The sequence below is a fragment of the Gavialis gangeticus genome, unplaced genomic scaffold (genome assembly GCF_001723915.1).
Source record: "Gavialis gangeticus isolate Ggan-Ray unplaced genomic scaffold, GavGan_comp1, whole genome shotgun sequence".
Classification (NCBI taxonomy): domain Eukaryota; kingdom Metazoa; phylum Chordata; order Crocodylia; family Gavialidae; genus Gavialis; species Gavialis gangeticus.
The window spans coordinates 10697698-10709000 of record NW_017729025.1 but is presented as its reverse complement, the minus strand read 5'-3'; the positions used below and the strand labels follow the sequence as shown (position 1 = coordinate 10709000).

Here is an 11303-nt window from a genome sequence, read left to right as displayed (position 1 = left end):
GTCTGGAACCAGCTTCCAAGTGAGGTGGTGCAGGCTCCCACCCTGGGGGTTTTTAAGAGGAGGTTGGATGACCACCTTACTGGGGTCATTTGACCCCAGTGCTCTTCCTGCCATGGCAGGGGGGCGGACTAGATGATCTGCTCAGGTCCCTTCCGACCCTAGAAACTATGAAACTATGAATATTTCCTGTAGGACTATTCATGTGGTCAGCACCCCAATTTTCCACCGAAAAGATGTTTCTGGAAGTAATGGTCCACCAGCCTGCAGCTTCGTTTTCAGTTGGCCTTTCAACAGCACCCCCTTGACCCCTCCTACCTCCACAGCGGTTCCTTGGGCGGGCGCCACGGGCACGGGCAGACGCAGCTGCAGGAACGAGTCACCATTTCCCGTTCCTCTTTGCTGACAAAATTATGATCAACGTGTTTACAGCCAAAAGCATTTTTTGGACGTAGAAATTATAAACACTTTGCCTGCTGTTTAACAGCATCCATATGCTGTTATTAATATGAAAGATGGAAATATGGTCTGGGTTGGATGTACGGTCTGGAAGGAACTAAGGTACAGTGCATGCACAGCTGGTTGGAAAAGCATCCTCAAAGGTCAATGGCTCCATCTCAGACTGGATGTCTCAAGCGCGCCTCTATCAGGGCCTGCCCTGGGTCTGGTACTTACTGGGCTTCATCTGGTACCACATTAATGATGTGGATGATAAAAGAGGGCATACACCTTACGACATTTGTAGCCAACACCAAACTGGGAAGAGTTACACAGACTTTGGAGGATGGGGTTAGAAACTGAAATGATCTTAATAAATGAGGGAAAATGGTCTGAAATAAATAGGAAGCAATACAGTAAGGACTAGGGCCAAGCACAACAGTATGGTGGGAATAATCAACTTCACAAATCCAGACTGGGGAATGACTGCCTAGCCAGCAGTTCACAGAAAAGCAGCTGGGGGTTATAGTGGATCCAAAACTGAACTTGAGTCTACAATGTCAGGCTGTTGTGGGGGGAAAAAAATCAACCAAATACAGAAATGTATCAAAAGATGGGCTGTATGTGAGGCCTGTGAAGGAATCCTCTTATTCCACTCTGCACGGGGTAAGGCCCCAGTGTAGTGTGCCCATCGCCCAGTTTTGAGTACTGCATTTCCAGAAAATATGAACCAAGTGGAGAAAATTCAGAGAACAACAAAATGCCCAGAGATTTTTATTTCAGGAGGAATGACTGGAAGAACTGGGTTTGTTCAGTCTAGAGCAGAGAAAACTGGGTGGTGGGGGCAGGAAAGCAGTCTTTAAACAAGTAACAGATCACTACAAAGAAGGAAATTATAAACTATTTGCCATGTGCTCTGGGGATGGGACAAGAAGTCCTGGGCTCAGACTGCAAGGGGGAGGTTTAGGTGGTAACCTTTCTCTACTTGGAGGGATAGTTAAGCACTGGCGTAGGGAGGTGGTGGAAAGTGCACAAGTGCATCAGGTTAGACAAGCAGCTGTCAGGAATGCTTTCCTTCTAGCTGATCCTGCCTGGGGCAGGGGAATGCACTAAAGGGTCTCTCACATTCAGTCCCATTTTCTCTGCTTCTATCTACTTCAGGTACTCACATAGCCAACAGCACCTCAGCACCTTTTATTACACACTCAAAGCACAAGAGAAATTCTGTCAGCCCTGTTCTGGCACCAAAGAAGTAAGGCACAGGGATGCTGCCAGCTTGCTTTCGCCAGACAGGTAGCAAAGAAGGGAGGGCTTGAATTTAAAGCACATCTGGTACTCTACACTAACTCACCGGGCAGGCACTAATGCTAGATCTAGTCTAGTCCTTTAACTACTAACCCATGTCCTTCTCGGCTAGCCCAGCTGGCTCTTCTGGCTTCCATTTCTAGGGGAAGCGGGTGCAAATGCAGAACGGTGCAGCCCTCTCAACCGGAGAAGTTCAGAGGCAGGTTTGGCTCACAGAGAAAGGGAGGATGGAAGAAGGAGTAGGGTCAGGGCCAGGCAGGGACTGGGTGGAGGGGGAAGACACTTCTGTGCCCTTAGAAAGCAGGCCGGCACGCAATGGGAAGACTCTGGGGCTGTCAAAGCGGGAAACAAGACTGGGCTGAGGACCTGAACTAGGAAGACTGAAGCATCTAGCAAGCAGATTCAATTATCAGGGTGCAGGGGGAGGGAGGAAGGGCTTCAGCACTTGGAGCAGTGCCCAGCATCCCCCAGGAGGCCTCTGGCAGCTACATTCTGCGCATGCCACCAAAGCTGCAGTCTGGTGGTGAAAAGGTTAAACGTCCTTTCCCCCCCACACCCCTCCAGCCCCCCCAGCTCCTGCCTGTTGTCATACATTTCATCTCTAATGCTCCTGGTTGCACTTTCAGTTCCTGGGGATGGCACTAATTGGATTATAAAACCAGGAGCACTCTCTAATTGATACATTAATATAAAGGCCAGCTCCAAGAACAGGAACAGCCAGATCCCCTCTGACAAGCAGCCTGATACAATGGCAGGTCTGTAAAGGGGCTGGTGGAACTGGGACATAGGAACAAAGCTGACTAAGCGATGCTGGTGCCTATCGGACAGTGGTAGCCAGTTAACCACGTGTGTGCTGAATCGTGCAGCATCTCCGAGTCTGACTATGGCTTATGAACAGCTCTCCACTACCATACACTGCAAGTCATTCGCAGTCCCTTGCTTTCTGGCTGCGGGCTGTGGACGTGAAAGAGAAGTCCAATGACATGGAAGGAAATCAAACAACATAAGGAGATCATTGTTCAGGTTGCAAAGTCAACTTCTGCACAGCTGGGTCATGCCAGAATGAAGTTTCCTTGCACAGAATGAACTTGGTCCCCCTATGGAAATGCATTACAGAACAGTCTTTAATAACACGACCCTGCACTACTGCTTCTGGAGGGTCTTTGCACCATTCAGTATGCAGGATGAGCAGTGCTCACTTCATAAGGCCCTACCCAACATTTCGACACCCTGTCATTGTTCATGTGTGGCCCCATGACTTATTTCCTGCCCATGACTGAAGACCTGCTCTGAAAACACAATTACAGATTTCCCCACAGGCTCATCACTCTATTATCTAAGAGCTTTGTCTGCACAGCCACCCTGGGAGGGGAGCAGGTGGTACTAAACCCACTTACAGACAGGGAGCTGAGGCAGAGAGAGATTAAAGTCAAAAGGATCCTCAACACGTGGGTGACCAATCTGAGATGCTCAGGACCTGGTATTCAGAGTAGGCAGCATTTGTGCACAGCTCCCACAGACAGCAGTTACAGATGTGTGCGCTCAGCAATTCTGTGAACCAGACCCCAGGATTTCAAACTGGGCACCCAGGGCACCCGGTATAGGGCCCTCTACTGACTGTGACTCTTTGCCATGATGCCTACAAATCACTGATCTGCTGCACTGGTTAGTTTGATGGACACTGGCAACTGTTGAGACCACTATGGCCACTGATTCTCAACCACAGTGCTGCAAGATCCTTTTTAAGTGTGCTACAGGATGCCACACTATTAACACTGCCAAGTGTGCAAACACCTGCATGTGATTCGCATGATAAACCCAGATTTTTCAAGTAGGAACCAAGAGTGTCAAAACCATTCAGACCCTCTGTGGTCTATCTGAGTTCTTTGCAACAGAAGAACTGCTCTGCTATTTTTCTGTAATCAAAAGTTGAGCTAAAGCTAAGAGCGGAGGCATACCTCGGTTTTATTCAGTTGCCTTGAGTCCAACGAGGGATGACTTGAATCTAAAAAAGGTTGAGAACCAGTGACTGTGGCTGGCTGATGCAAACTCAGCTGTCTGCTGTTGTTTTGTTCATCTCCCCTGCCCATGGGTATTTTCTCACCTATGTACTATGCCCACCTTTTTGCTACTGACTGCTCACTGATGGGCTTCTGCTCAAATGCTGGGGCCCAACTGAAATCAGTGACCTTCCAGGGCACAGGGAAGGAAAACTGCCAGTGAAGTAAAGTATAGCACACCCAGATGCTTCTCTGTCCAAAGCTGCAATAGCCCCAGAGCAGCCTGGAATAGAAAGGGAGCAAAGCTGCGTTACACCCACATAACGTTCTGCTGTTTCCTTGGATGGCATCTCTTGTTCTGCGTCCCCTGAGATGCAACAGTAAATTCCAGTTTTAAACTACAGGAGAACAGGGCCATAAAACAAGAGCATAGTGAAATGGGAATGGAGGGGAGCGTGGAGGGAGAAGACAGATGAGCCTAACGAACATCCACTTCCAACTCTGCCCTGGCGCTACCAGGGTGTGTGAGAACAGCTGTTACTCGGTGGTGACTCCAGCCCCTGCAGCAAGCCAGCAATGGGCAAGCAGCTCACAGCCAGGCAATTTCTTGCTGAATTTGCCTTTTTTCTCTTTGCAAATCATCCCTAAACAGCCGTGCAGTCTCACAAATGTGTGTGTTTGCTGAAATTATTTGATGAATTGTTTATGCCAACATATTTCAGCCTGGGGATCGCTGACTGAGGCTTATTCCTGATGGCTGCTGCCAGTATCTGTGATTTACTGTTTGTGCTGGGCAAGTGCTTGGTTTCTCTATGTTATAGGCTTTCAGAGCTGTTCTCTTATTAGATGATTCCCAAAGGTAAACAGGGTCCAAGCTAAAGTTCACTAAAGTCACTGGGAGGAAAGAATCCTATTGATTTCAACTGGCTTTGGATCAGATCCGAAGAGCATTCGAAATGGCTGTGCCAACGCTTCTGGCATGAATACTCAATGGAAACATATATCATACACTTACTCACAACACTTCCTCCTTCTGCAAGCAAAAATATTTTTCCATAAATGTTCCTGAAGCAACAGGAAGAAAGGCGCAGGCATACAATCAAAGAGAATACAGAGTTTATATGAAACAGTACCCACAGCCCCGTATTTGCTTTCCTCCTCCAACCTCTGTCCATGGGTTGGAGAAACGTCTGTCCACACATGCCATATAGGGCTTTCCCATGAAACTCTTATGACTTCTGATTAATAGCTTAGTGAAAGGGAAATCAAAGTTGTTGGGTTCGGATTCAGTATCAGGGGCTCCACAGGCAAGTGGGTTTTGGCGCTATAAAACAGATGATTCTTTAATATTTTTGTAAGAGACTCCAAGAATGACATAATGGTGTCAACATCATAACTTGAATGAAAGAAAACCCAAAGAATCATAAGCTTTGGCAAATGCTACGGAAAATAAGTCACCCTATTTCAGGACTTGTTTTTCCAAAAACAAAAAATTAAACCATGTAAAAATAACTGCAAATCCATACGATTTATGTTTTAAAAGATATATTAACAGTAGTATTGCTGATGGTAGCGGTTAATTTTAGTAGACTCCTTGTTCATTACAGATCAGGTTTTCGACAATTCTGTAAACCACAACTCGATCAGAAACGATACTTCGAATTGGTGCTCCTTAAATGAAATTAAAAGCTATTTCTGAGGGTCAGCTGTATTATATATTAACAGAGCATAATGTTCAATGCGCCGGACCAATTCTCAGGGCCACTGTGGGGTTAAAACTATTGAGTGGTGCTAAAATGAATTACTGAGTTTAGTGCAAAGCCATTTATAGAAGGGATGATTTTAAAACTTCAAAGCCATCTGTAGAAGTGCATCTTATTAAGACTTAATACATGAGCTATTTGTCTGGCTATGAAAGATCTGTAAATCTACAAAACCTGGCTTGATTTTTATTAAAGAATGGTGTTTTTGGAACCTAGTGATTAAGCAATACTCTACATTGACCTAGTTCAATATCCGTGGGAAGGAGAAGCAAAAGTGCAGCCAGTGAATAGCAGTGGTAATTGGTGGCAGTATCAAGATTAAATTTAGTCTTGTTTCAAAGGGTTTTATCTGGATTTTTCCTCCAATGTTGCAAAAAACATGCCTGCCAATTCAGAGAAAGCAAAGCTATTCACTGCTTGAAAGAGGGAGCAGTCAGGAGGTTTGGTAACATAAGCCTCAGAGAAACAATATATCCGAATATTTACAGAGAGGGCTGATGGAAATGAAAATGCGATTGTCTAGTGTGTTAGTTCACTTCCCAAAAGAGTAGGGAAATCTGCTGATTTTTAAGACTTTCCCATAAACTTACATGTTCTGGGAAGGCACTGTTTTACTTGCAAACTTTTTCTCCCCTTTGCTGTCCTTCCAGCAAGAAGTTGCCCCTTCTCCCATGGCTGGTTGCTTGAGTTCTCTCTGGTTAAAATTCATCCCCTGTGCAAAATATCCACACAGGGCTCCTGGTAAGTCCCATCCAAGTGCTATTTGAGGACCTGTTTAAGTCGTGCATCGGTCTTTAGTTGTCTCTACACTGGATGAATTCTGTTCCTTGAGTGGAATACCGGCCCCATTGAACTTAATGGTAACACTCTCATGTATTTCAACGGGACTATGATTCTACCACCTGCGTGTAGTAGAAAGTGTACGAACATGTCTAAATAACCACAGAGCAAAATGGGACTTGTAAAATTATTCTAAACTACATTTATGAAATGCATGTTCAGTGATGGAAAAGAATAAAAGATTTGGAAAAAGACAATGTTACAGCAGCAAGGCTAAATTAGCAAATGGCCAAAATGTTCTCTACACAGCTACAGGGGTGTAGGTTGTAACCGTGTTGGTCTCAGGACATAGGCAGACAAGGTTCTTTGGGTGAATATGATATCTTTTATTAAACCAACTTAAATAGTTGGGGGAAATTTTTTTGGCAAGCTTTTGGGTTTAAAAACCCTTCGTTTGGGTTTAAAAACCCTTCTCTACACAGCTAGATATCTGGAGCTACAGAAGCAATTAATGCACAGAATAATACCAGGCAAATTTCTTAATTTAAAAAGGCAATTGATGTCCAGTTGTGATCAATAAATGATTAAGTGTGCCAACATCGTGGAGCAGGAACTAAAAATTAGCTGATGATAATAACCGAGAAAAATAGCTCATTTAAATGAGAGTGATGATTCTAATTCCTGCAGACAGGGGGTGTTAAATCTTATTCACTGATTAATTTAGAATATTCTGCATGTGCCAGGAAATTGCTAATGACTGGTAGATAAAGTAACTAGCAGTTCACATCATGCACACATTATCAACACAGTGAGTTACAGATCACAGATAGGTCATACAATGCAATTGCAATGGGTTCCAGAGACGGACAGACAGGCTGATACATGCAGAAACGTGAAACTGGGGGACAAAGCAGAATAGGTTTCAGTGTGTATGGTGCCTTCATGATTTTTCAGATTAAAATTTACTAGCATTTCAAACAAGGAATGAAAACTCAAATGAGAAAACATCAGTTTTACAACGAGCATTTCACTAGAAAAGCAAGCTTTGCTAGAACTGAGATACCAAGACAGCTTTCAATGCACCTTCCAACCAATGCCGAATTTAATGAACCTCCCACTCAGAATCATAGAAAACCAGGGCTGGAAAGGACCTCAGGATGTCACATCTAGTCCAACCCTCTGCTCAAAGCAGGCCCAGCCCCAACTAGATCATCCCAGCCAGGGCTTTGTCAAGCTGAGTCTTAAACACCTCCAAGGATGGAGATTCCCCCACCTCTCTCGGTAACCTGTTCCACTGCTTCATCATCAACCTCCTAGTGAGAAAGTTTTTCCTAATATCCAACCTAAACTTCCCTTGATGCAACTTGAGACCATTGCTTCTCATTTCTGTCAACAAGAATGAAACCTTGCAACGTTACTGCAACTCCTTCACCTATCTGACTTGAACTTTGCTTCCTGCTGGCTTCTCACATGATGCATAATCGCAGGGTGTCCCTGCAACTAATGGCTCCCAAAGGCAGGGTCACCTTAGTTTTGACTGGACATGTGGCTACTTGCACATACAGTTTGAGCCAGTGGGTTCTCAGCTTCCCAGGTAGAAACCTGAACCATGGGGTTGCTCCTATCTGCAGGCACAATCGCTTGCATGTGCAGGCTTTGAGGCTGGTTTAACCAAATGGTGTCGTTCACCTGTTGATGAGCGTGCATGGACTGCACAGACAAGAGGCAGCATTGGCTTTCAGTTGAAATAGGGAGTAGAAAGCTGAGGTCTCCAAGGGGTAAGTCTACCACTTCCCCTAATGAGTGATTCCCATGTTTAATTATGTGTGCTGCTAGAAAGCTGTGTTTTATTTCAAGGTTTATGGTATCTTCCAGCCATCAGATCTTGTAAAGCCTTTGTCAGTGAGACTGAAAAAGCCACCGCTATCAGGTATCAGGTAAACACCTAGACAGTGAACAAGTGTCCTCTCAGCCTCTTATAATCTGAATAAACTGAGCTCCCAAAGCCTCACATTAGTTTCCCAACCCCTGAAAAATGTCCAGGCCTCATCCATACGTCATAACAGATGGATAGATCCTCCCGTTTCATTCCAGATAAAGGGAAGAAGATGTCTAGCTTTTCTGCATCACTATTCATGATGCCGTCTGCATCTGGCAACGAACATACATCTGACCTAGGCATCTTTTCAATTATATGCTCTGAAATATGCCCTGTTGTCTTTAACCCTAATGCCCATTGATAGTTCTTTGATTCCTTTCACTTCCCTTATCAGTCACCTGGGCTTCTAGCATGCAACAAAATCATTACCGTTATCTCCCCCCTTTCCCCCTTCCTCCTACGTTGATTTGTGGGGGCACAGCCAGACGAGCATGCATGTGTGGTTTACAGCACTACAGACCCATCTGCGGCACTGCAAACCACATGCGCCGCACATGCAGGCATTTGCTTCACTGCTAATTTGCAGCGCGGCTGGTTTTTTGACACCAGGAAATCCCGGTGTCAAAAAAAAAAACCATGGCAGAAAAAAGCGGGGCAATGCATGTGGCGGCAGCATGTGCCACCCGAAACCAGATCCTGGGCAGTCGGAGCTAAGCTCTGCCCACCGGCCAGGCTCCACACACCTGGATCACTGCTGCCAGAGCCTCGAGAGGGCCCCAGGACTCCAGGTAAGGCTGCTGGTCCAGCCCAGGTGCTGGCCCATTTCCCTACTACACTTGGGGGAGCATGTGTGCACAGGCGTATCCCAGGGACAAGTGGCAGCAGCACAACTATGCCAGTAGCACCCCTTATGTTTGATCGATGGTTTTATGTCTCCATCTTTACACACTGGAGGTCAGCAGACCATCTCAGATCACACACACACCTAAGCCCATACTTCATTGAACTTTCCTCCCTAGCAGCAATGAGGGCTCTGATTAGCCAGCAGATGATGCCCTTTGTTCTAACTCAGAGGTTCCCAAACTTTTTCTTATTGCATACCCCCGTCCAGATTCGTACCCCCTTCCAGATTTGCCAGCTTCCCAGGGTACCCCAGCTTTGTATTTTAACCCTTTAAATGCCAATCATTGTTATAATGAAAATTAAATCTGCCATTCCCCAATTTCTCTCGTGTACCCCTCCAAAGATGTCTTGTGTACCCCAGGGGTACACTTACCACAGTTTGGGAACCCCTGTTCTAACTTATTACTTGCAAACCAGGCCTAGAGGTGAATACTTCTTTTCTTCTGGCCTCTCACGACCCCACCAGCATGGAGCAGTTAGCACAGCATGCCACAGCGCACGCTGGCATGGCCAGGAGAAACTGCGATTGGCTGGAAATCGTGTTTTGAGTCATTTGTCTGGTGGACATTATAAGTGAAACATAGTGCAGTCCTAACTGTGTTTAAATTCTGGGTATTATTTCCTCATGCCACCCACGGAAGAAATAAAGAGACTACCAAGAGCGATGGAAAGATGAGTTCATGCTGCTCCAAATCACGTAGCCTGAAAAGGCCCACAGAAGGGTGACAAGGATGATTAGTGGCATGGAGGGGCTTTCATATAAGGAAAGATGAAAGAGGCTAGGCCTATTCAGTTTAGAAAAGAGATGATTGAGGGGGGACATGAGAAGTGTTTGCAAAATACCAAATGGCAACGACAAAGTCAATAGGGGTTTCTTATTAACTCTCACAAGAGTTAATACATACATCAGGGGTGTGCATCAGGGTCTGGGGTAATGCCTGTTCACCAGGGCACCCCAAGGGATGACAAGGTCCAATGGTCACAAACTCCTGCAAGACCATTTTAGGCTGGATATAAGGAAAAACTTCTTTATTGTCCAAGCCCCCAAGGCCTAGCACCTACCTACCCTGGACTCTTTTAAGAAACACTTGGACGTTTATCTTGCTGGGATCCTTTGACCCCAGCTGACTTCCTGCCCCTGGGGCAAGAGACTGGACCCGATGATCTTGTGAGGTCCCTTCCAGCCCTAATGTCTCAGAGGTCAGGAAAGCAGACCTTACGATGACAGGCTGAGAGCCATGGGGCTCTTTAGCCTGGAAAAGTGCAGGCTCAGGGGTGATCTGATGGCCACCTATAAGTTTATCAGGGGTGACCACCAGGATCTGGGGGAACATTTGTTCACCAGAGCGCCCCAAGGGATGACGAGGCCGAACGGTCATAAAATACTGCGAGACCGTTTCAGGCTGGACATAAGGAAGAACTTCTTTACTGTCCGAGCCCCCAAGGTCTGGAACAGTCTGACATCGGAGGTGGTTCAAGCACCTACATTGAACGCCTTCAAGAGCAAATTGGATGCTTATCTTGCTGGGATCCTATGACCCCAGCTGACTTCTTGCCCTTTGGGTGGGGAGCTGGATTCGATGATCTTCCGAGGTCCCTTCCAGCCCTAACGTCTATGAAATCTATGAAATCTATGAAGACAAGAACTAGGGGTTCACAAAATGAAACTAGTAGGTAGTCAGTTTAAAACTAACAAAAGGAAGTTCTTTTCTAACACTGCATATCATTAAAGGTGGAACTTGTGGCCACCAGATGTGGTGGCAGCTGACAGTTTAGCCAGATGCAACAAGGGACTGGACACATGCTTGGAGGAAAGGAACATCTGTAGCTATTGAGCCTGGGAGTGAGGGGCACAACCTCTGAATCAGAATTTCCTAGATCTTAAATGCCAGAGGCTGCAAGTGAGAGAGGAGCAGTGGAAAAACCCCTAGTCAAACCCTGTTCACTCTCCCTTTCGGCACCCACTCCATGCCACTGTGCAACAAAGGATACCGGGCAAGACGGACTTAGGTCTGACACAGTCATAGTTTCATAGTTTCATAGATTTAGGGTCGGAAGGGACCTAGTAGATCTTCTCGCCCGACCCCCCGCCAGGGCGGGAGAACAACAAAACCCCAAAACAAGAAACGGGACTCAAATGAGTCCAGCCAGGTAGGCATCCAGCCTCTTCTTAAAGACCCCCAGGGTAGGGGCCAGCACCACTTCCCTTGGAAGTTGGTTCCAGCTCCTAGCCGCCCT

General features: G+C 46.1%; 1 protein-coding gene across 2 annotated transcripts in view; it reads right to left on the bottom strand.

Moving 5' to 3' along the window:
- Positions 1 to 11303, bottom strand: part of RTN1 (reticulon 1) — a 349959-nt gene that overhangs the window by 152271 nt on the left and 186385 nt on the right. The window lies entirely within an intron of this gene.